The 17,363-nt window shown below is 44.2% G+C and overlaps 1 protein-coding gene across 1 annotated transcript in view; it reads right to left on the bottom strand.

The window, feature by feature from the left end:
* The window catches only part of dennd4b (DENN/MADD domain containing 4B), a 39,976-nt gene extending 23,321 nt beyond the window's left edge, over nucleotides 1-16,655 (bottom strand). Inside the window, exon 1 of the mRNA XM_069655506.1 lies at nucleotides 16,572-16,655. The gene's annotated coding sequence lies outside the window, so the exon portion shown is untranslated. The remainder of the gene's footprint in view (nucleotides 1-16,571) is intronic.
* Between the last annotated feature and the right edge of the window lie 708 nt (nucleotides 16,656-17,363).

The following is a 17,363-nucleotide window of genomic DNA, read 5'->3' as shown; positions in this document are numbered from 1 at the left end:
TAAAGCACCCGGACCTCATCAGACCCGTCTGTCAGCATGGGGAACCTGTTGGCAACGTTTGTGCGCTTAATGTTTATTTTTTACTGGTTGAACTGTTAATAATATTTGACAATACTGACCTGTGAGTAGAGCGGCACAATTAATCCAATATTGATCTCAATCGTGATTTTGTCTCCCCACGATTAAATGACATGACCGACGGTGATATCGACGTTTAAAACGCTCCGCCCTGCATATCACATCAAGTGCTCCCTAAACTAACAGCCCCTCCTCCAGGGGGCGACGCAGAGGTTTGGAAATATTAGTGATCAAAGTGGAACTAAAATGTCAGCGTGGATTCAGCATGACGTTTCACAGCACACAAGCAAAAGTATTAAAGTAGAAGACAGACCTGAAACGTTCCTTCACACAGTCACTTCTCCCTCCTTCTGTCAGATCTTTCTGAATAACAAGAAACTAATAACAGCGTCCTTCATGTTTAACTCTCATTATGCCTCTTTGCACTGACTCACTGTGGCATGTTTAAGCCCCCCAGCAAAGGACGACATCATTATAAAGGTGTTCAAACCTGACGCTGAGCATCGTCAGAGCGAGTGATGTAACTTCAGAGTCTCTGCGGTTTACTTTGTCTTACTTTCACTTTCACAGACGCACGTGACGGTTTGTTTTATGGTTTCTTTCCTCCTGAGTGTGCGTGTCTTAACTCCTCACCGTCTTTGTGATGAGTTCATGTTGAGCTTTTAGCGTTGGAAACAAGGCGACACATCTACTTAAACTGCTACCACGTTAAAACACATGAAAATAAACCACTTAGTGAAACTGTACAAAGTGTTTTAAAACAGAAGAGCCTTTAAAAACTAAGATGCATTCAAGTTCCTGTATTTTAGAGCTCCCTTGTTGTTCAATATCCAACTCTGGTGCAGGAACCTGAATGCAGCAAATAAAACAAGTTTGCAAAGATGAACAAAAATCAACGTACGTAAGGGATCCTTTGTGACATGAAAACTACGGTGGCTGGGAGTCGCATAAAGATGCATCACTGCAGTACTTTTACACTGATGTTGTTGATCTATGATGTGTGTGGTGTTTATTATGTTATTGTGCTGCTTTTTTTTATTGGCTTTTAACGGCGAGCTAAAGACAAACTTCCCGTCCTGGTATAACAATAAAGTTTCCCTGAAGTACTTTTTTCTACCAGATGAGACAAACTTTATTGATCCTAACAGGGGGGGGGGGGGTAAAGTAACAACGATATAAAAACTATAAACGTTATGTACACAGAAGTAACCCTTCTCTAAAGTAAAGTATGCACCAGTTACGTCCTTAAAGGGATAGTTCGGATTTCTGGACACTAACTTGTATGAAATACTTGCTAGTAGTGTCGCGGATGCAAAGCTGTTAGCTCACTCACCGAGTCCCGTGGCGTAGTGATACTGGATTGTTCAAGAGAGAAAAAAGTTCCAAAAAACAGCGCAGTTGTTTTTGTAGGGTAAAACTTTTTCACGACCCTGGCATCTCACCGGAACTACTTATTCTACGTTCGGAAGTGGACAAAACTCCGTCCACGGGACTCGGTGAGTACGCTAACAGCTTTGCATCCACGACACTACTAGCAAGTATTTCATACAACTTAGCGTACAAGAATCTGAACTATCCCTTTAACTGTACTGTAAAGCGGGCCAACATCACATGCAGTTCCACGTGAGCAGCTGCATGAATAAAATATCTTGTAGCAGGAAATTCATTCGGGTGTTAGGAGGGAGTTTTGTTTATTTAAATGACTTTAAGCCGAAGCAGAAGCACTGAAATAATTCAAACTGTTGTCGTAAAGAGGAAGTGAGAGGCGTTATAAAGGAAGTCTTTCACAACTTTATTAAATGAAGTTATTAATACGACGGCAGCTGCTCAGACCTGCAGCTCTCGTCCTGTTTCAGCTGCGGTTTCTCTGAAAACACGTCTCAGAGTTTCCGTCTCTCCGCCTCAGCGGCCACCTTTCTGAAGACTACAGAGACCACATGTCAAGAATGCGAGCCGTTTCTACACACCTTTCTCTTCATTATGTAGTTAACACAGGAGATGGAGAGTTAAAACATGGTGTGACTGAACAGTTAAATGTGGAAACGGGGCCACAGACGCTCCAGGTGCAGCCTAATTAAAACTAACTGTGGCTTCTGCTGCTGCTCTCACAAACCCGTCACGTCTGCTGAGAGGATGTCAGACCTGCGATCCTCAACACTTTGAACTCAAGCGTCTGCTGGTTTCAGACACGTAAAACAATGACTCCCCGAGGCTGGGGCCAATCTGATCAGTGTCTGAAATTAAAGGGGACAAGAATGACCCGAAAAGACCAAATGTCCTTTAAGATTTGGCTGGCATCACCTCCGCAGGTTCTGGTTCAAGCTGCGCTGAGACCAGGTGTCAGTTGGTCACTATAAGGGGGACACACTCAGTATCAAACACATGTTTGTATTTCCCACAGATTCTGCGTTTATTATTATTCTAAAGAAATCATGTCTCCCTGAAGTCGGCCTTTTAACCCATCCATAGACATCCCTTCCCGTCTCGTTCGTGCTGTGTGGTCCGGGCTGAGGAGCTGTCACAGTCTTTAGGGCTGTGTGTGACAGTTACTTTGAAAGGCTGCCACAGGAAGTCAGTGATGCTGCGGGGGAGGGAAAGTAGAGCTGAGCGAAAAGTGCAGCAGTGTGTGTGTGTGTGTGTGTTATCTGTGTGTGAGTGTGTGTGTGTGTGTGTGTGTGTGTGTGTGTGTGTGTGTGTGTGTGTGTTATCTGTGTGTCAGAGCTGTGTGTGAGCTGGTACGGAGAAGTGGGATCACAACGGCTCTTTGTCTCCAGACACGCGTGACTGACATCGTCTCTCAGCACGTTCAATGAGCACATTATCGATGACATCACCACCAGCAGAGTCACATGACCACTTCTCACTACAGAGACTGAATAAGTGAACTCTGTGGTTCAATAAAACGGTCAATCAATCAATATTAACTAAGCAGAGAAACTTACAGTACTTCAGTAGTACAGATACTCCACAACACACTCCTCACTGCACAACACGTCCTAAATCAAATGTGTCCGTTTTACTGCGACGCGTCTCCCCGAAGAATCTTTGTTACTCAAAGTGAGAAGAACTGGGTGATGTAAGATGCAACATCGTGGACGCCAGCTGCCGTGAAAACCTTAAAGAAGAAGAAGAAGAAGAAAAAGGAGAAGAAAGTGCAAACGTGCAACACGGGATTTCAAAGCCGCGATTTGATGCAAGGCGTGAGTTGTAAGAGAGAGGTGACTGAGTGAAAGGAGAACCGCTCGATGGTGACACTGGATGCACGACGGAGGCAGAGACAGCAGCGGCGTCGGCACCAGCTGCTCCAGAGACGGATGGCGGTGGTGAAGACAAGCGGGTCGACAAACACCCCTTTAAGGTGTGAAGACTTGTTTCGTGTGACTCCATATTTTAAGGAGGTTTACAGTTAAAAATAAAGTTCAGAATCATTAACTTGTAATTTTACTTTCATACTTCAGTGCGGTTCATATCGGAGAAATACTTTCGATACTAAAGTTCAGTAAAGATGAGATACTTTTACTGCAGTCGTATCAGAACGGCTGACTGTAAGTTCCACTTTACTCTGTTCTCTGATCTGGTCGGATTCGAGGCGTGCCTCGATAACAAACATTTACAACACTCAATAAAACCAGAGGACATATTCTTCCTTTGCTCACTTTGGTTCTGCTGTGACGTCACACAGCAGCAGCTCCTGTAAGGTGAATCATTACTTTGTTGTTTCTTTGCCTACCTAACAACACATTCAGTTCCAAGCTGCTTTTACTTTTGAGATCGGTCATCACTCGTGTTGTTCAGTCTGGTTTCACTGTGAACACAGAGTGAGTCTTAAACCAGTCTGGAGTAATGAAGGGGAGTCACGGGGAACTCCACCTGTGATGCATTCACCTGCACAAGCATGAGTCACTTCAGACCACACGCGCATTTACTCATACATCTTACTCAACACACACGCTCCCACGTTAGCTCAGCTCAGTGCAACGACGACGACCTGAAGGGTTTTCATTCTTTAAAACTGATGCACAATAAAGGAGTCGGTGAATAAATAGATTTATCTGTCCGTCCATGAGACACACAATCTGCACATTAAACAATACACTGTATTTAACAGCAGGCCTGATTCACTACTGCAAAAACAGGATACAGTTAAAAGATAAGTATTTCTGCACGACATGTCGAACCAATTATTTGACATATTTTCCCCCTTGAAACGTTTAAAACTGTGGTAACTGCAACTGCAAGTAAATAAAAATAAAAGTGTCCAGATCGCTCGGTAACACCTGAGAGCAGGTTTAACTGATGGTAGAATTCACTGATATCATGTTTTATTGAACAGAACATAAACACCGTGTCATCAGTGCTGCAGGCTGTGCCGCTTTTACTTCCTGCTCTGTTGTTCCGAGTTAACTTCACTGAGACAGAGTCTGGAGGTCCGGCAGCCTCGGTGCAGAAAAGCTAAATCATGCTGAGCTATTTAAAGCCTCCTCCGTGAACTGAAACCCACTGGGACAGTTTGTGAGTCTCTGAACTCAGACGAGCTCCTAGAAACCAAAAAGTGTCGACGGGCAGCTCGTCATCGTCTGAGCGGTAAACAGTAATCATCATTCAGCAGAGAGCGAGCGGAGGATTATTACAGACAGAACGAGGAGGAGCTGAGGCGGCTGCAGACTCCTGCAGGAGATTTAAATATCTGGAGTCTAAATTTAGTGCGTCCACAGAGCACGAAGCATCAGGACGAAGCGAGAGGACACACAGACCCTCTCCAAAATACCCTCACATGTGATGATGCAACATCCGAGACGTACACAACAACCAGAGGAATAAACACACACAAACATACACGGAGGAGCCGAGAAACAGGTCAACACAGATATTTATAGACTCAGCACCTGTGGTCTGCTGATTCCATCTGATTCATGAGAGATCTGAGAGTTTCACATGATCAGCTGCAGTTACTGTCAGTCACACTGTGAGCCGCCGGCTTTTATTATCAGGATTCTTTATTCATGTTTTCTTTCCTCGGCTGTTTCTCATTCATCCAAACACTGAAGGAAACATAACATTTCTGAATTTATAGTGCAGAGATGGAGGACGACTGCACGGGCGGCTGCAGAGGGACGTCTAAAACTAGATCTCAGCACATAGACCCTGTGTGTGTGTGTGTGTGTGTGTGTGTGTGTGTGGGTCTGCATGCTCAGCAGTTAGCTGGTGGTTGATGCACACAGACAGAGAGCAGAGGAGACGATGAAACGATGAGTGACAGCAGGAAGTAAACTCTTAGTGAGACCATTAACACAAATTATTCAGAGGAGCAGAGGAAGGAAACAGAAACCTCAGACATGTGCTGTCAGCTCCACAACCATCAGCGTTTACTCACTGCACAGGTAAGTACATGTCAGTGTGGACGTAATTCCCGTAATGTAAATAATCATTTCACAGACATTGAAAGCAGCACTGCTGTCGTCTCTCCGTGTGAAGTGAAGACACTGTGTGGGCCGCGTCTCTCTCTGCGCCGTGGCTCCTTTCTCTTAAACATTTCAGACCGACGAGTTTGACGTCGCTGCTTTGTGAAAATGTGCAGACTTCGATAAGAGATTTATCTCAGAGGCAAACATTCAAATGTATCTGATAATCTGGAACCGGTTTTCAACGTCTCTGGTCTTGATTCCCATCACTACTCATACTCGTGTGTGTGTTACAGAGCGGTGTATTTGCGACATACAGGGGTTACCATGTAATAAAGTCCCTCCAGGATTTTTCTGTAACTGTTGCAGCCAAAAAAGATCAGGGCAGCTTTTTCAAAAAAGTTGTGATGTTTTGCAGCTTTGACACATCCACTGTGAGCGACCGGGACAATCGCTCCAATAAAGCCGTCTATTGGCTGAGCACGCTGTTTGTCTTCTGACATCACGTCCAGCTGATTTCTGTGACCACATAAAATGTGTGGAAGTTTTACTAGTGAGGTTTACTATCTCCTTAAGATCACAGCTGACACAAACATCAGTAACAGAGCCTCTGATTGGTGGAAAGTTAGGAACACAGCGTCTGAATGGTCAATAGACTCAACACAAGGCATCAGGAAGTGGCTAAGTGGACAGCTGCAGACCTGCAGGCGTCCTCAGATATTTATACAACATTGCAAACCTCAGGGGATCAATACTTTGAATATCAAAGACGTGAGTTTGGTGACGTAAACGACTTCAGGCGCGCTGGGACAAAGGATGATTCATTTAATTTGCAGAAAAGTTTCAGCAATTGGTTGAATTTGCAGGAAGGCAAAATCTCACTTCCTGGAGGGACTGAACACTTTGGCATACATCGAGCAACGCTGTGTGCGAACTGAAGTTATGGAAAACATGGAATATAAAACACACCTGCAACATGCGTGAAAGGAGATGTGAGCGTCGTTAAAGCTTCCACATAATGTGGCAGAAATAAATGAGAAGCTTTATGAGAGCGAAGAAAAACACTGAACAATATTCTGTCACAGATGGTGGCTGAGGAGGAGGCCGGCTGTGGGCCAACATGACCGAGGGCTACTGACACACACACACACACACACACACACACGGACACACACACACGGACACACACACACACACACACACACACGGACACACACACACAGACACACACACACAGACACACACAGACACACACAGACACACACAGACACGGACACACACACACACACACACACACACACACACACGGACACACACACACAGACACACACAGACACACACACACACGGACACACACACACACACACACACACACACACACACACACAGACACACACACACACGGACACACACACACGGACACACACACACGGACACACACACACAGACACACACAGACACACACACACACGGACACACACACACACACACACACACACACACACACACGGACACACACGGACACACACACACAGACACACACACACAGACACACACACACACTTCAAGACATTTTGCAGATGAACTCATCCAAAGCGAGAACGATGGGGTCAACAACAACAACAGTTTAAATTCCTTCCTCAACATCGATACAAGTGTCACAAACAGGTCAGAGGTCAGAGGTCAGAGGACGACAACAAGAACCTGCTTTTTGTTCCAAAGACCGACACACAACAGATTCTCTCACACAGGGTTCATTTTATCCGTTCTTATAGTTGTTGTCATTTGGAAGGAACCAATAGGCTTCAAGCTGAGAGACCAAAGTGAGGTAAATTCTCCCTCCAGATGTGTCTGCTAAATAAACGCTGTCATCTCTCGGTTCGTCCCATCCCCCGGAGGAGCGCCCGTTCATCTGTCTGTGCTGAGTCTCAGTCTCACTGTAAACAGGAAGTTACACAGAGGCTGCACTCTGGCTGACTGCAGCGGGATGAAGCCCAAACAGAAACAGATTTTCTTGTGATCGACTTTAATTAACGGCTCTTCAGTTTGCTGAAAGAACAACATCATGATGCAGATTAGGAACAACATGAAGCTTTGTCAGGTCTGTCCTCAAGAGGAGAAGAACACTACTGTAACATGAGACGGAGGGCGGAGCCATCATTTATGATGCATTCAAGGAGGTCGGGAAATCTAAACGCTGAACAGCTTTCGTGACACGGCGTTAAACTTGAGTTAAAGTTTTTAGGGATGCACGATATTAGATTTTTTGCCCATTTTGATACCGATATATTAGGCTCATGTTTTTTTCCACCTAACTGCAGAGAACATCGAGTCTCTCCTGTAGTGGAACTGATGTCATGCCTACTCTCACTGTCGTGGCCAAAAGCTGCTGCACCGCAGACATCTTGCACCCTTTTTCACGCTTGACAGAAGAGGCGTTCTACAAAAGGTCACGTGTCTGATCACTCACGTTTCTGAGCGCACCTAAATGCAGCATCCCCCCGAAACACAGCAGTGAGGGAGACATGCCCGGACTTGTTTCCTGCACCTACGACGGAGACATCAGATCGTCTTGCTGTCAACTTTCTATGTAATTTTGTTGCACGAAAAGTCGATCTTGTTTTTGGTCTGAACACAAACTAACTTTAGATTACTTATTTATGATTGTATAGTATTTGTGTGTTGTTATAGTACAGCATTTTTAACTGTACTTTCACATCTGTAGTTCTATGTTGTTGTTGTTGTTTTTATGATACGGACGGCTTTACTTTGTATTATATTGAAAATTAGCGAAAGCTATAAACTCTCTGTGCAACACATCAGTCTCGTGCTACGTGCTGGAACTATGTTAAATTGCATCGTCCCTTCAAATAAAATAAATTCAACATTTTAGCGGTTTAGATCTGCAGCAGTGAGATGCATTGAAAACAGTGTTTCATCATTTAACTTTCACGTACATCCTTTTATTTGTTCAGCTCTGTTCTCACAGTGTGACCTTTGAACCTCGAGTCATTTCTAACATTAACCTAATGTTAGAAATAAACGGATCTACCTGAAGACACCTGCTATCCCACGTGTCTGCAGAGGTTGATTAAATCCCTTTAGGACTCAATTGAATGTTAATGTAGCTCAAATTTCTTTGCTGGTTCAGGGTGTCAGGGATTAGCGCGCCTTGCTTTTCTAGCTACTTTCTGTCTACTCCTTTTAAAAACAACTTTAGGATTTCTGACAACTCTAAATTATTCTGCGAACATTTGATGTCCTCAAAGCTTCTATTTCAGCGCCTTGTGAAGAGAATAAATGACATGTTTCCTGGATGATTCTCGTCTAACTCGATGCAGTTTAAATTAGGGCTGCACCGATCCGATATTAGGATCGGATATCGGCTCAGATATTGACTAAATAGATGGATTGGACATCGGATAAATGAGGCCGATCCATGATGCCGATCTATTCACTTCAAATCTATGTTTGTAACGCTGGTTACGTCACGTGACGGCAGCACGCACAGCATGCCGATAAGCAAACACAGAGCAACATGGAGCGAGCCAAGTCTGCGATTTGGAAGTATTTCAAGCTTGTTACGCCAACAAGTCCGACTGCTACGTGCAATATCTGCAACGCGAGTATTGCGAGGGGTGGTGATAAAGTTGCTAAATACAATACCACAAACTTAAATAAGCACCTCCAGAAGCACCATGCTAACGAGCACGCGGAGCTTCTTCAAACGAAGCAGGAGAGCACCACGAAGCAGTTAACTTTGGTGGGTGCACTGCAAAGACGGGACAAACTTCCAGCCGACAGCGTGAAAGCAACAAACATAACAGAGAAGGTCAGTTTATTGTTTTGGATTCGCAGCCCCTCTCTGTTGTTGATAACGAAGGATTCCGCCGCCTAGTTGAGCATCTTGAGCCGAGGGACAGTTTACCATCTCGAAAATATTTTTCCGAGACCGCTCTGCCTGAACCGTACAAGACAGTGTGCAAACGCATATCAGAAGAATTAAAGGATGTAACATCAATGAGCTTCACCACAGATATCTGGAGCTCCGACGTGTGCCCCATGACACTTTTAACTGTCCACTGGTTAGACGCGAGTTGTTCACCTCACAGCGCAATGCTCCAGGCAAAAAACTTCCACGGATCACACACCGGAGACGCGATTTCGGCTGCTATAAAGGAAATGCTTGATCAGTGGCATATTCCGTTGACAAAAGTGCACGTCATTTTGAGGGACAATGCCAGCAACATGAAAAAAGCCATGGACAACATGGGAGTGCGCAGTTTAGGCTGCTTTGCTCATACGCTGCAGCTCGTAGTCAACGAGGGACTATTGTCACAACGGAGCGTGAGTGATGCCGTTGCAAGCTGCCGACACATTGTGGGACATTTTAAACATTCCCCACTTGTATATTCAAGGCTCCATGATATCCAGATCCAAATGCAAATGCAACCTAAACGCCTGCAACAAGACGTCAGGACGAGGTGGAACAGCACGTATTTTATGATAGACAGTCTTCTGGAGCAGAGGCGAGCCCTTGGTGCCTATGTGGCTGATCATGGCCTGCCCACGACACTGACAGTCAACCAGTGGACTTTGCTGGAAAAAACTATGACTGTTTTAGCACCATTTGAAGAGCTCACTAGGAAAGTCAGCTCATCCACCGCCTCCGCCGCAGATGTCATTCCAGCCGTCAGCGTCCTCAGGCGCATCCTGGCTAAGGAAAATGAGGCTGATTCTGGTATTAAAACAATGAAAACGACCCTGCTACAAGCCGTCAACGAACGCTTCAGCACTGTGGGAGATGAACCCCTGTACGCACCTTGCTGGATCCGAGATATAAAGACAGGTGAGATAGTAAACCTGTTAACATTACATTATAGAATCTTTATCTCTCTCCATAGTAACACTCAGTTGTGTGCAAATTTGAATGTGATAAGATGCCATTATGTACTGTACATTTAAAGTGAGTACAAGTAGAACATATAAAATATAAACCATGTTATTATATTGTTTTTTAAACAGCAATTGTGTGTGCATTGTATTGTGTGTATATAGCCCATCATTTCACCTGTCTTATTTTTGTTTCAGACACTTTACAGGTGCAGACTCCACAAAGCATGTGAAAGACATACTGACTCAGGAACTTCAGGAAGCTGACTTGAGGAGCAGCACAGCTATCATGCATCAAGCACCAGAAGCTTCAGAGCCAGCAGAAAAGGCCCCTCGGTTGGAAGCAGCAGCAGCAGCAGCAGCAGCAGCAGCAGCACCAAGTAAGAGCAGCTTTATGGAGGAATTTGATCAGATTCTGGAGGAGCATGAGGATCCCGGTGAAGCAAGCAGCTCAAGCACTGCTGTCCAAGTGCATACTTTTTTTACTGAGAGAACAATTGCTACCTCAGACAATCCATACCAGTACTGGGGAGTCAACAGACATCGGTTTCCTGACCTTGCTGCCACTGCCATAAAGTATCTCTGTGCCCCTTGCACTAGTGTAGAAAGTGAGAGACTCTTCAGCACAGCCTCCAACATTGTGGACGAGAAGAGAAACAGACTGACACCAGAGAGAGCAGAAATGCTTGTTTTCATGAGAAAGAACCTGCCGTTGCTAATAAATAACATTAAGTACTTATATCTGTGTTAATTTGGTACCTTTTTTTAACAAGGTTAGAATGCAATGTTTATGTCAAGCCTGATGCCTTCACTCACATGGCAAGGTATACAGTTCATTCATTCAACAGTAGTATCGGATCGGTATCGGGTATCGGCCGATACGCTGAGCCCAGGTATCGGTATCGGATCGGAACTGAAAAAGCTGGATCGGTGCATCCCTAGTTTAAATACAATACATCCATTAAGTGAAACATGACGCTGAATGAATGAGACGCCTTCAGTTACATATAAAAGTGTGTTCTGTTGGGGAACACACGTCTTCAAGACAACTATAGACTTGAAAAGAAAGACCAACGCCTTCCAGTTAGACGTCTTCCTCTTCTTCAGAAAAGCAGCGGAAACAAAGGCTCTCTCTCTCTTGCATCACCCTGAACACACCCTGCAGGAAACATTCATGACATAAAACACTAGAAATGTTTGAAGGGCGTGTTGTGGTCCTCGGAGAGCTCTGAACTTCGAGGAGCCCCTCGTCCGTCCTCACGAATAACAGAGCGGGTCGATGTTGCATAATCCCCTGAAAACAGGAGTCAGTGAATGCATCGCAGGAGGAATGCAGGGCAGTGAGTCGCTGATTGAGCTGTTGATTTTACAGTTTGTGTTTCCTCCCACAGACATGCAGGGGAACTGGGCTGGAAATGTGTTTGTCTATGCAGCCTCTGTCCCAGTGCATGCTGGGACACGCTGCAGACCCCCCGAGACCCTGAACACACCGCCTGATAGAGAGAGTGAATGGAGAGGAGTTGCTGTTTCTCTTCTGTGTGATTCAGGGAAGAACGGAAGGAGGGAACTTTTTTACACTTTCAGAAAGTTCAAGTTTTGAGGGACTAAATTCAGTTTTTTTAGATCCTTTATCTCGTTTAAAGCCGCAAAAATAATACAATAAAGCACAAGTCCTGCATTCACACAGAACTACAGAAGCAAGAGTGTGCACGTTCTGTGGTGTTCACATACATACAACATATCCAGGACATGCTGTTTACACTGAAGAGGAGAACCCTGGTTACTCGCCTCCTTGTTTACATGTTCATGACTGCATCCAGGCAGCTCAGCAGGTGTGTTAAAACTGCAAACTATTCAGAAGTTTACATATCTAAGTATCACCTGGCTATTGTTAGTCACATCCGGCTGATGAAACCTGGATATTTTATGCAAGTGGTAAATGGACTTTACTTATACAGCGCTTTTCTAGTCTTTGCGACCACTCAAAGCTGCTTTTACACTACATGTCACATTCACACACTGATGGCAGAGGCTGCTACGTAAAGTGCCCAACTGTCAACCAGTTATCACATTCATACCCGTTGGCTATGCCACCGGGAGCAATTTGGGGTTCAGTGTCTCGCCCAAGGACACTTCAACATGTAGCCTGAGGGAGCTGGGGATCGAACCTCCGACCTTCCGATTGAAAGACGACCGACTCTACCACTGAGCCACAGCCGCCCCCAAATGTGTTATGTACTTGCACAAAACATAAAACTGACCAGAATCTCTTTTTACAGCTGCTGCATAATAATGAAGAACCTGTAGGCGCCTGAGCGGACGTTGCTATTTGAAGTGTTATGTGTCCGTTTGTAGTCCGAGTAGTATTGGCCAATCACGTATCAGCAGGCGTCGGTGTATTCAGGAGTCTGTGTGAAGAGCAAAAGAGAGCGAATGCAATCCACTGTAACGACACCGCGCCTCCAATCGGCGATTTATCTTCGTATCGATCTCTATAAACAGACGCCTGCATGCTAACAGCTAACAAGCTGTTTCTCATGTTGCTAGTCGGACTGTAAACAATGCAGCGAACAGAAAAGGAAGTCTTGGCTGGGAGTCCTTTATCGCTAACCGCTGGATACACCGGAAGAGCAGAAAAGATGGCCGTCGCTCCCAGAGGAAAAATCCTCATCAGTGGTTCAGTGACCGTCCCGATCATACTGCACGCAAACAGATTCAGAGTGAGAAACTAAACAGCCGATCACAGAGAGGTTTACGCAGCTGAGACTCTGCAGAGAGACCGACTGTCTGTGCTTCTGATAACATGTTGTCTGGTGTTTCGCTGTGGAGGCCTCTGTTCAAGAAAAGGAAAAACAAGACACCTGAAGGCATCACCATGAGTCCTGAGAACTTGTGATTGGCTGTTTCGGATATTATAAACAAATATTAAACTATATTGAAACGCTAATTGACGAACTGTTTTGGTGATTTTTCCAGCAGAGCAGAGTTTCTGCTTCTGGTCATTTTGTGAATGAAAGGTTTCTGTTGGTTTGACAAAAGAGGCTCCTCCGTGGCCTCTGGGAGACAGTGAGGAGCATTCTTCACAATTTTTCCCAACAGAAAGTTCCTGTTCAGGAGTCTTCTCACTGATTTGTCAAATGTTTCTTCATAAAGTGAGGAAACAGAGAGTCCGGGTTCAGCAGAAGTGAAAACACCAGAGTGTGCGCGTCCTTCTCTCGTAAACAGTGTTTAAACTAAGTCTCCTTTGTGTGGATGTAGTCTGAGAGAATTAATCAACCTCAGAGTGTTGTGTTTTCCCAGTGTCCCTGAAGTGTCCTCCAGTATCACACTTCGTCGTGCACACCGTCTCACTCTGCAGCGACAAATTCTTTACAAGAGGCGACACGTCCCGACTCTTATCGGAGCGATCTGCTGTATACGGTGCTCACCTGCAGGCTGACTCACACCTCCGCTTACGATGACGAACGTTATCAAGGACAGCAGATGTCCGGCTGTGGAGGCCTCAAACAATAAATCCATTCACAGTTCAGTTATTCATCAAGTGAAAAAGCTCCAGATTTAATAAAATGCTGCTTTCTGCTGTTTTATATCAAAGTGAATATCTTCTGAATAACTTCTGAAGACGTCTTGACTTGTGAGAGGCTGCGATTCTGCTTTTTATATCTTTAACAAATAATAAAGCACAAAAATATTTGTTAGCTGGAGCTCTGAGCTTAAGAAAGTAAACATGACTCAACGTGCATTTTGAACAGAAAAGTGTCCACTGGCTGTTCAGGAGCTTTCACTCTTCTCTTTCAGCATGTAAACAGGAGATTCATTACTCAGATGTTTCTGATTAATGAACGAAAAGAGTTCAAGAAGCTCATTCGAAAACTTTACAATAACCTGCAGATGAGACAGAAACTAACCTCACACATAAAGTTCATCTTATATGAAGCTCACAGAGGCGCGCTGATGCTCGATGTGTTAGATGCTGTGAGTGAAGCCGCCGACTCCTCCTGCTGTTAAAAAGCCTCCAGAGGAAAATAAACTGCACGCTCATATCCCATAATTCATAGAGGCAACACACCGCCGCCAACTGGTAAAGATGCAGCTCATTCTGACGACTCTGAAGCCTGTCAATCTACCCTGCATAAAGGATAAAGTTTCATCTTTACAGACAATTAAACGTCATCATTATTGGTTGGTTGTTTTATTCCTCTGAATCCACAAAGTTATTAAAGGTATTAAATTGATGTCGGAGAGGAAAAATGTTGAGATGAAGTAGAGTAGAAGCATGAAGTAGAATTAAATGGAAATAAATATTTAAAATGTTTTAGAACACGGTTTAAGAAAAAGACTGACGACATGAAACTGCAGCAGAGAGAAGAAATGAAAGCATCTTGTGGATGTTATAAAAGCTCTCGTGCATCAGTAACAGCTGATTGGACTCAACGGTTACACAAACTGATTGTCAGCACACAGACACTGAAACACAAACACAGGCCTTCACACAGTTTCTCTTCAGTCTCGCAGTCTGAGGATTAAACTCATCGATAAAGTCAGGAAGGAAAACTGCAGCTTTTCAGATCTTTAGTGAAACAGTCGTCTTTGTGTTTAAGTCTAAAGCTTTATGCACCTGGCTGTAGCCTAAGACTCATTTCTTCTACGGCACAATTAGAAAGAAAAGCTGCACACCCAACCTCTAGTTGTAATGACAAGATTGAAGCTGCAGAAAAGTGAATAAACTGGAGCTGCAGAGCCACAAACACTGGCAGTTCCATCTCAATAAAATCCACCTTTAAAAGTCTCCTCAGCAACATCAGCAGCTCCGTCTGACGACCTCGTGGCGTCCCAGCCTAGATGAGATAAAGAATCTCTGCAGGAGTCTATCCCAGGGTTTTCTACAAGTTGGACATGACCGGAAAAACCAAATGAAGGCGCTCACCCAGAAGGATCCACATTAGACAACGAACCAATTCTACCTACTTCTTTCTCAAAAGGAGCAGCAGCTCTGCTCAGAGCTTCCTCCAGATGTCCGACCTCCTCATCTCGGAGGCTGAGCTCAGACACCCTGCAGAGGAAACTCAGACCACCAACCCTGCAACTACCACACAAGGACACATTTAATGATAACTCTGGTCTCTGTCCATGTTGGTATTATTTCAGTCTGTCTTGGAATAACCTGATGTGATTTAATACTTGGATTTATTTAGCTTGTACTGTCATAGTTCAGAGTTTGTTTTTGGTTTCAGGGATTATCACCAATTTCAAACCTGAAAAAAATGTTTTTTGAGTTCATGTGGTGATGCTGTCTGTGGTTCATCCTCGAGCACATCAACAGACAGACAGACAGGCAAGACAGACCCTCCTGGCAGACAGACAGGCCACCCTGTTAACCTCCACTGAAACAGCACACAGTCTGCAGGAATCCCGTGCTGACTGATGGAGGTTGGTTCACTGTTACCGAGAGGCCCGAGCTGCAGCTGCTGCTGCTGGTTTTAAACCTAAACCCCCTTTTACTTGCTTGGTTCCATTATCGGACACTATTTTATTTTCACTAATTATTATAAAAGAGACGGTCCTGCTTTAAATCAAACGGAAATCGAACCGCGAATCAGTCCGTGTATTCTTGCACTCTGCGTCGGTTCACCGTGTGACAGACGGACGATGGTCGCCTGCAGTTGCAGCGCAATTTAAACCCCCGGAGTCTGGAGTTATCTGGTTCCATTGTCGGACGCAGACCCGCCTGGACCCTCCTGGTACTTCGTGTATTGTGCAGTTTTTTTATTCGTTTCCTGTTATAATGTTTAAAAACTGCTATAATTCAACACCAGGAACAACCTGTTCTCGCCACGCGCGCTCTGTTTAAGACCAACGAAGAAGAAAATAAATTTAAATAATCTTACATATTCGAGTATAGCTAACGAACGCCACTGATATTCACATTAAAAAATACAAATGTACTCTTTAATTGTAGGATTTACTGCTGTTGATATGACGTTCAATTATTTCCGAGAGAAAACGAAGAAGCGCTGTGTTGGGAGGCGTGTCCGATAATAGGCGCACGGAGGTTCCCGTTAAACGATATGCCTTTTAACGTCTGCTAGCTCCCAGCGTTAGCTAGCTAACCAGGCGGCCAATTTCAGCCATTACAGTCACCGGGTCGGTTTGTTCGGTGAATAAACTCTGTAAATCTGTAAAACATATCGGTCTTACCTTGTTGTCGCTGCTGGTTTTTCCCACAGAAAGCTGGAAGGATCATGTTTAGGTCATTCTCTCACATGTGACGTCCATGTTTGCTGTCGCTCTCAGGAGCCGCAGCACCATTTCGAGCTACACACTACACCAATATCTGCTTCCGGTCATAACCTCCAAAATAAAAGACCGGTAGACGTTTCTGAGCGAATAGAAGTGGTGGAACGTAACAATGTCATTTACAAAAGTATTATGAGGTAGGCTCTTGCACATTACCTCAATGTAATGTTACTTTTAAATTTGCACTATTTTTTCTAAAGAAAATAATGTTCATTTTACTCCAATACAACAAAATGTATGCTCTTTTAAGCTATACTCTTTTTTTACTTTGCAGATTTAGATTAATTATACGAAATAAAAGAACAGATAAATATTACAGATACTTTGAATTCTACTTTTATATATATTGATATTACTACTTTTACTTTAATAAATAATCTGAGTAATTTTTCCAGCACTGCTTTACTGTCCTCATCTTTAACGTTATGTTCGAGGCCGCTGTGTTGCCTCAATGAATATGCATATTATATGAGGTTTAATTTACTAATGATGCATTAACATTAAAGCTGCATTTAAGCGTCCACCTGCTTTGTATAGAAATCACATAAAATCACTGCCCCCTTTTGCAATATCTTGTTAAATAAATATCCTTAAAAAAGAGATTGTGTGTAATCTTCTAAGAAAACATCAGAGAGGATTTGACCTCAGCTGCTGCCCTGCAGGAGAGCGACACTGAGACACAACTGATCGATG

The sequence above is a fragment of the Semicossyphus pulcher genome, unplaced genomic scaffold (assembly GCF_022749685.1).
Source record: "Semicossyphus pulcher isolate SPU_LCO1_2020_fin unplaced genomic scaffold, fSemPul1.0.p SCAF_9, whole genome shotgun sequence".
NCBI lineage: Eukaryota > Metazoa > Chordata > Actinopteri > Labriformes > Labridae > Semicossyphus > Semicossyphus pulcher.
This window is presented reverse-complemented; position numbering and strand designations above follow the sequence as displayed.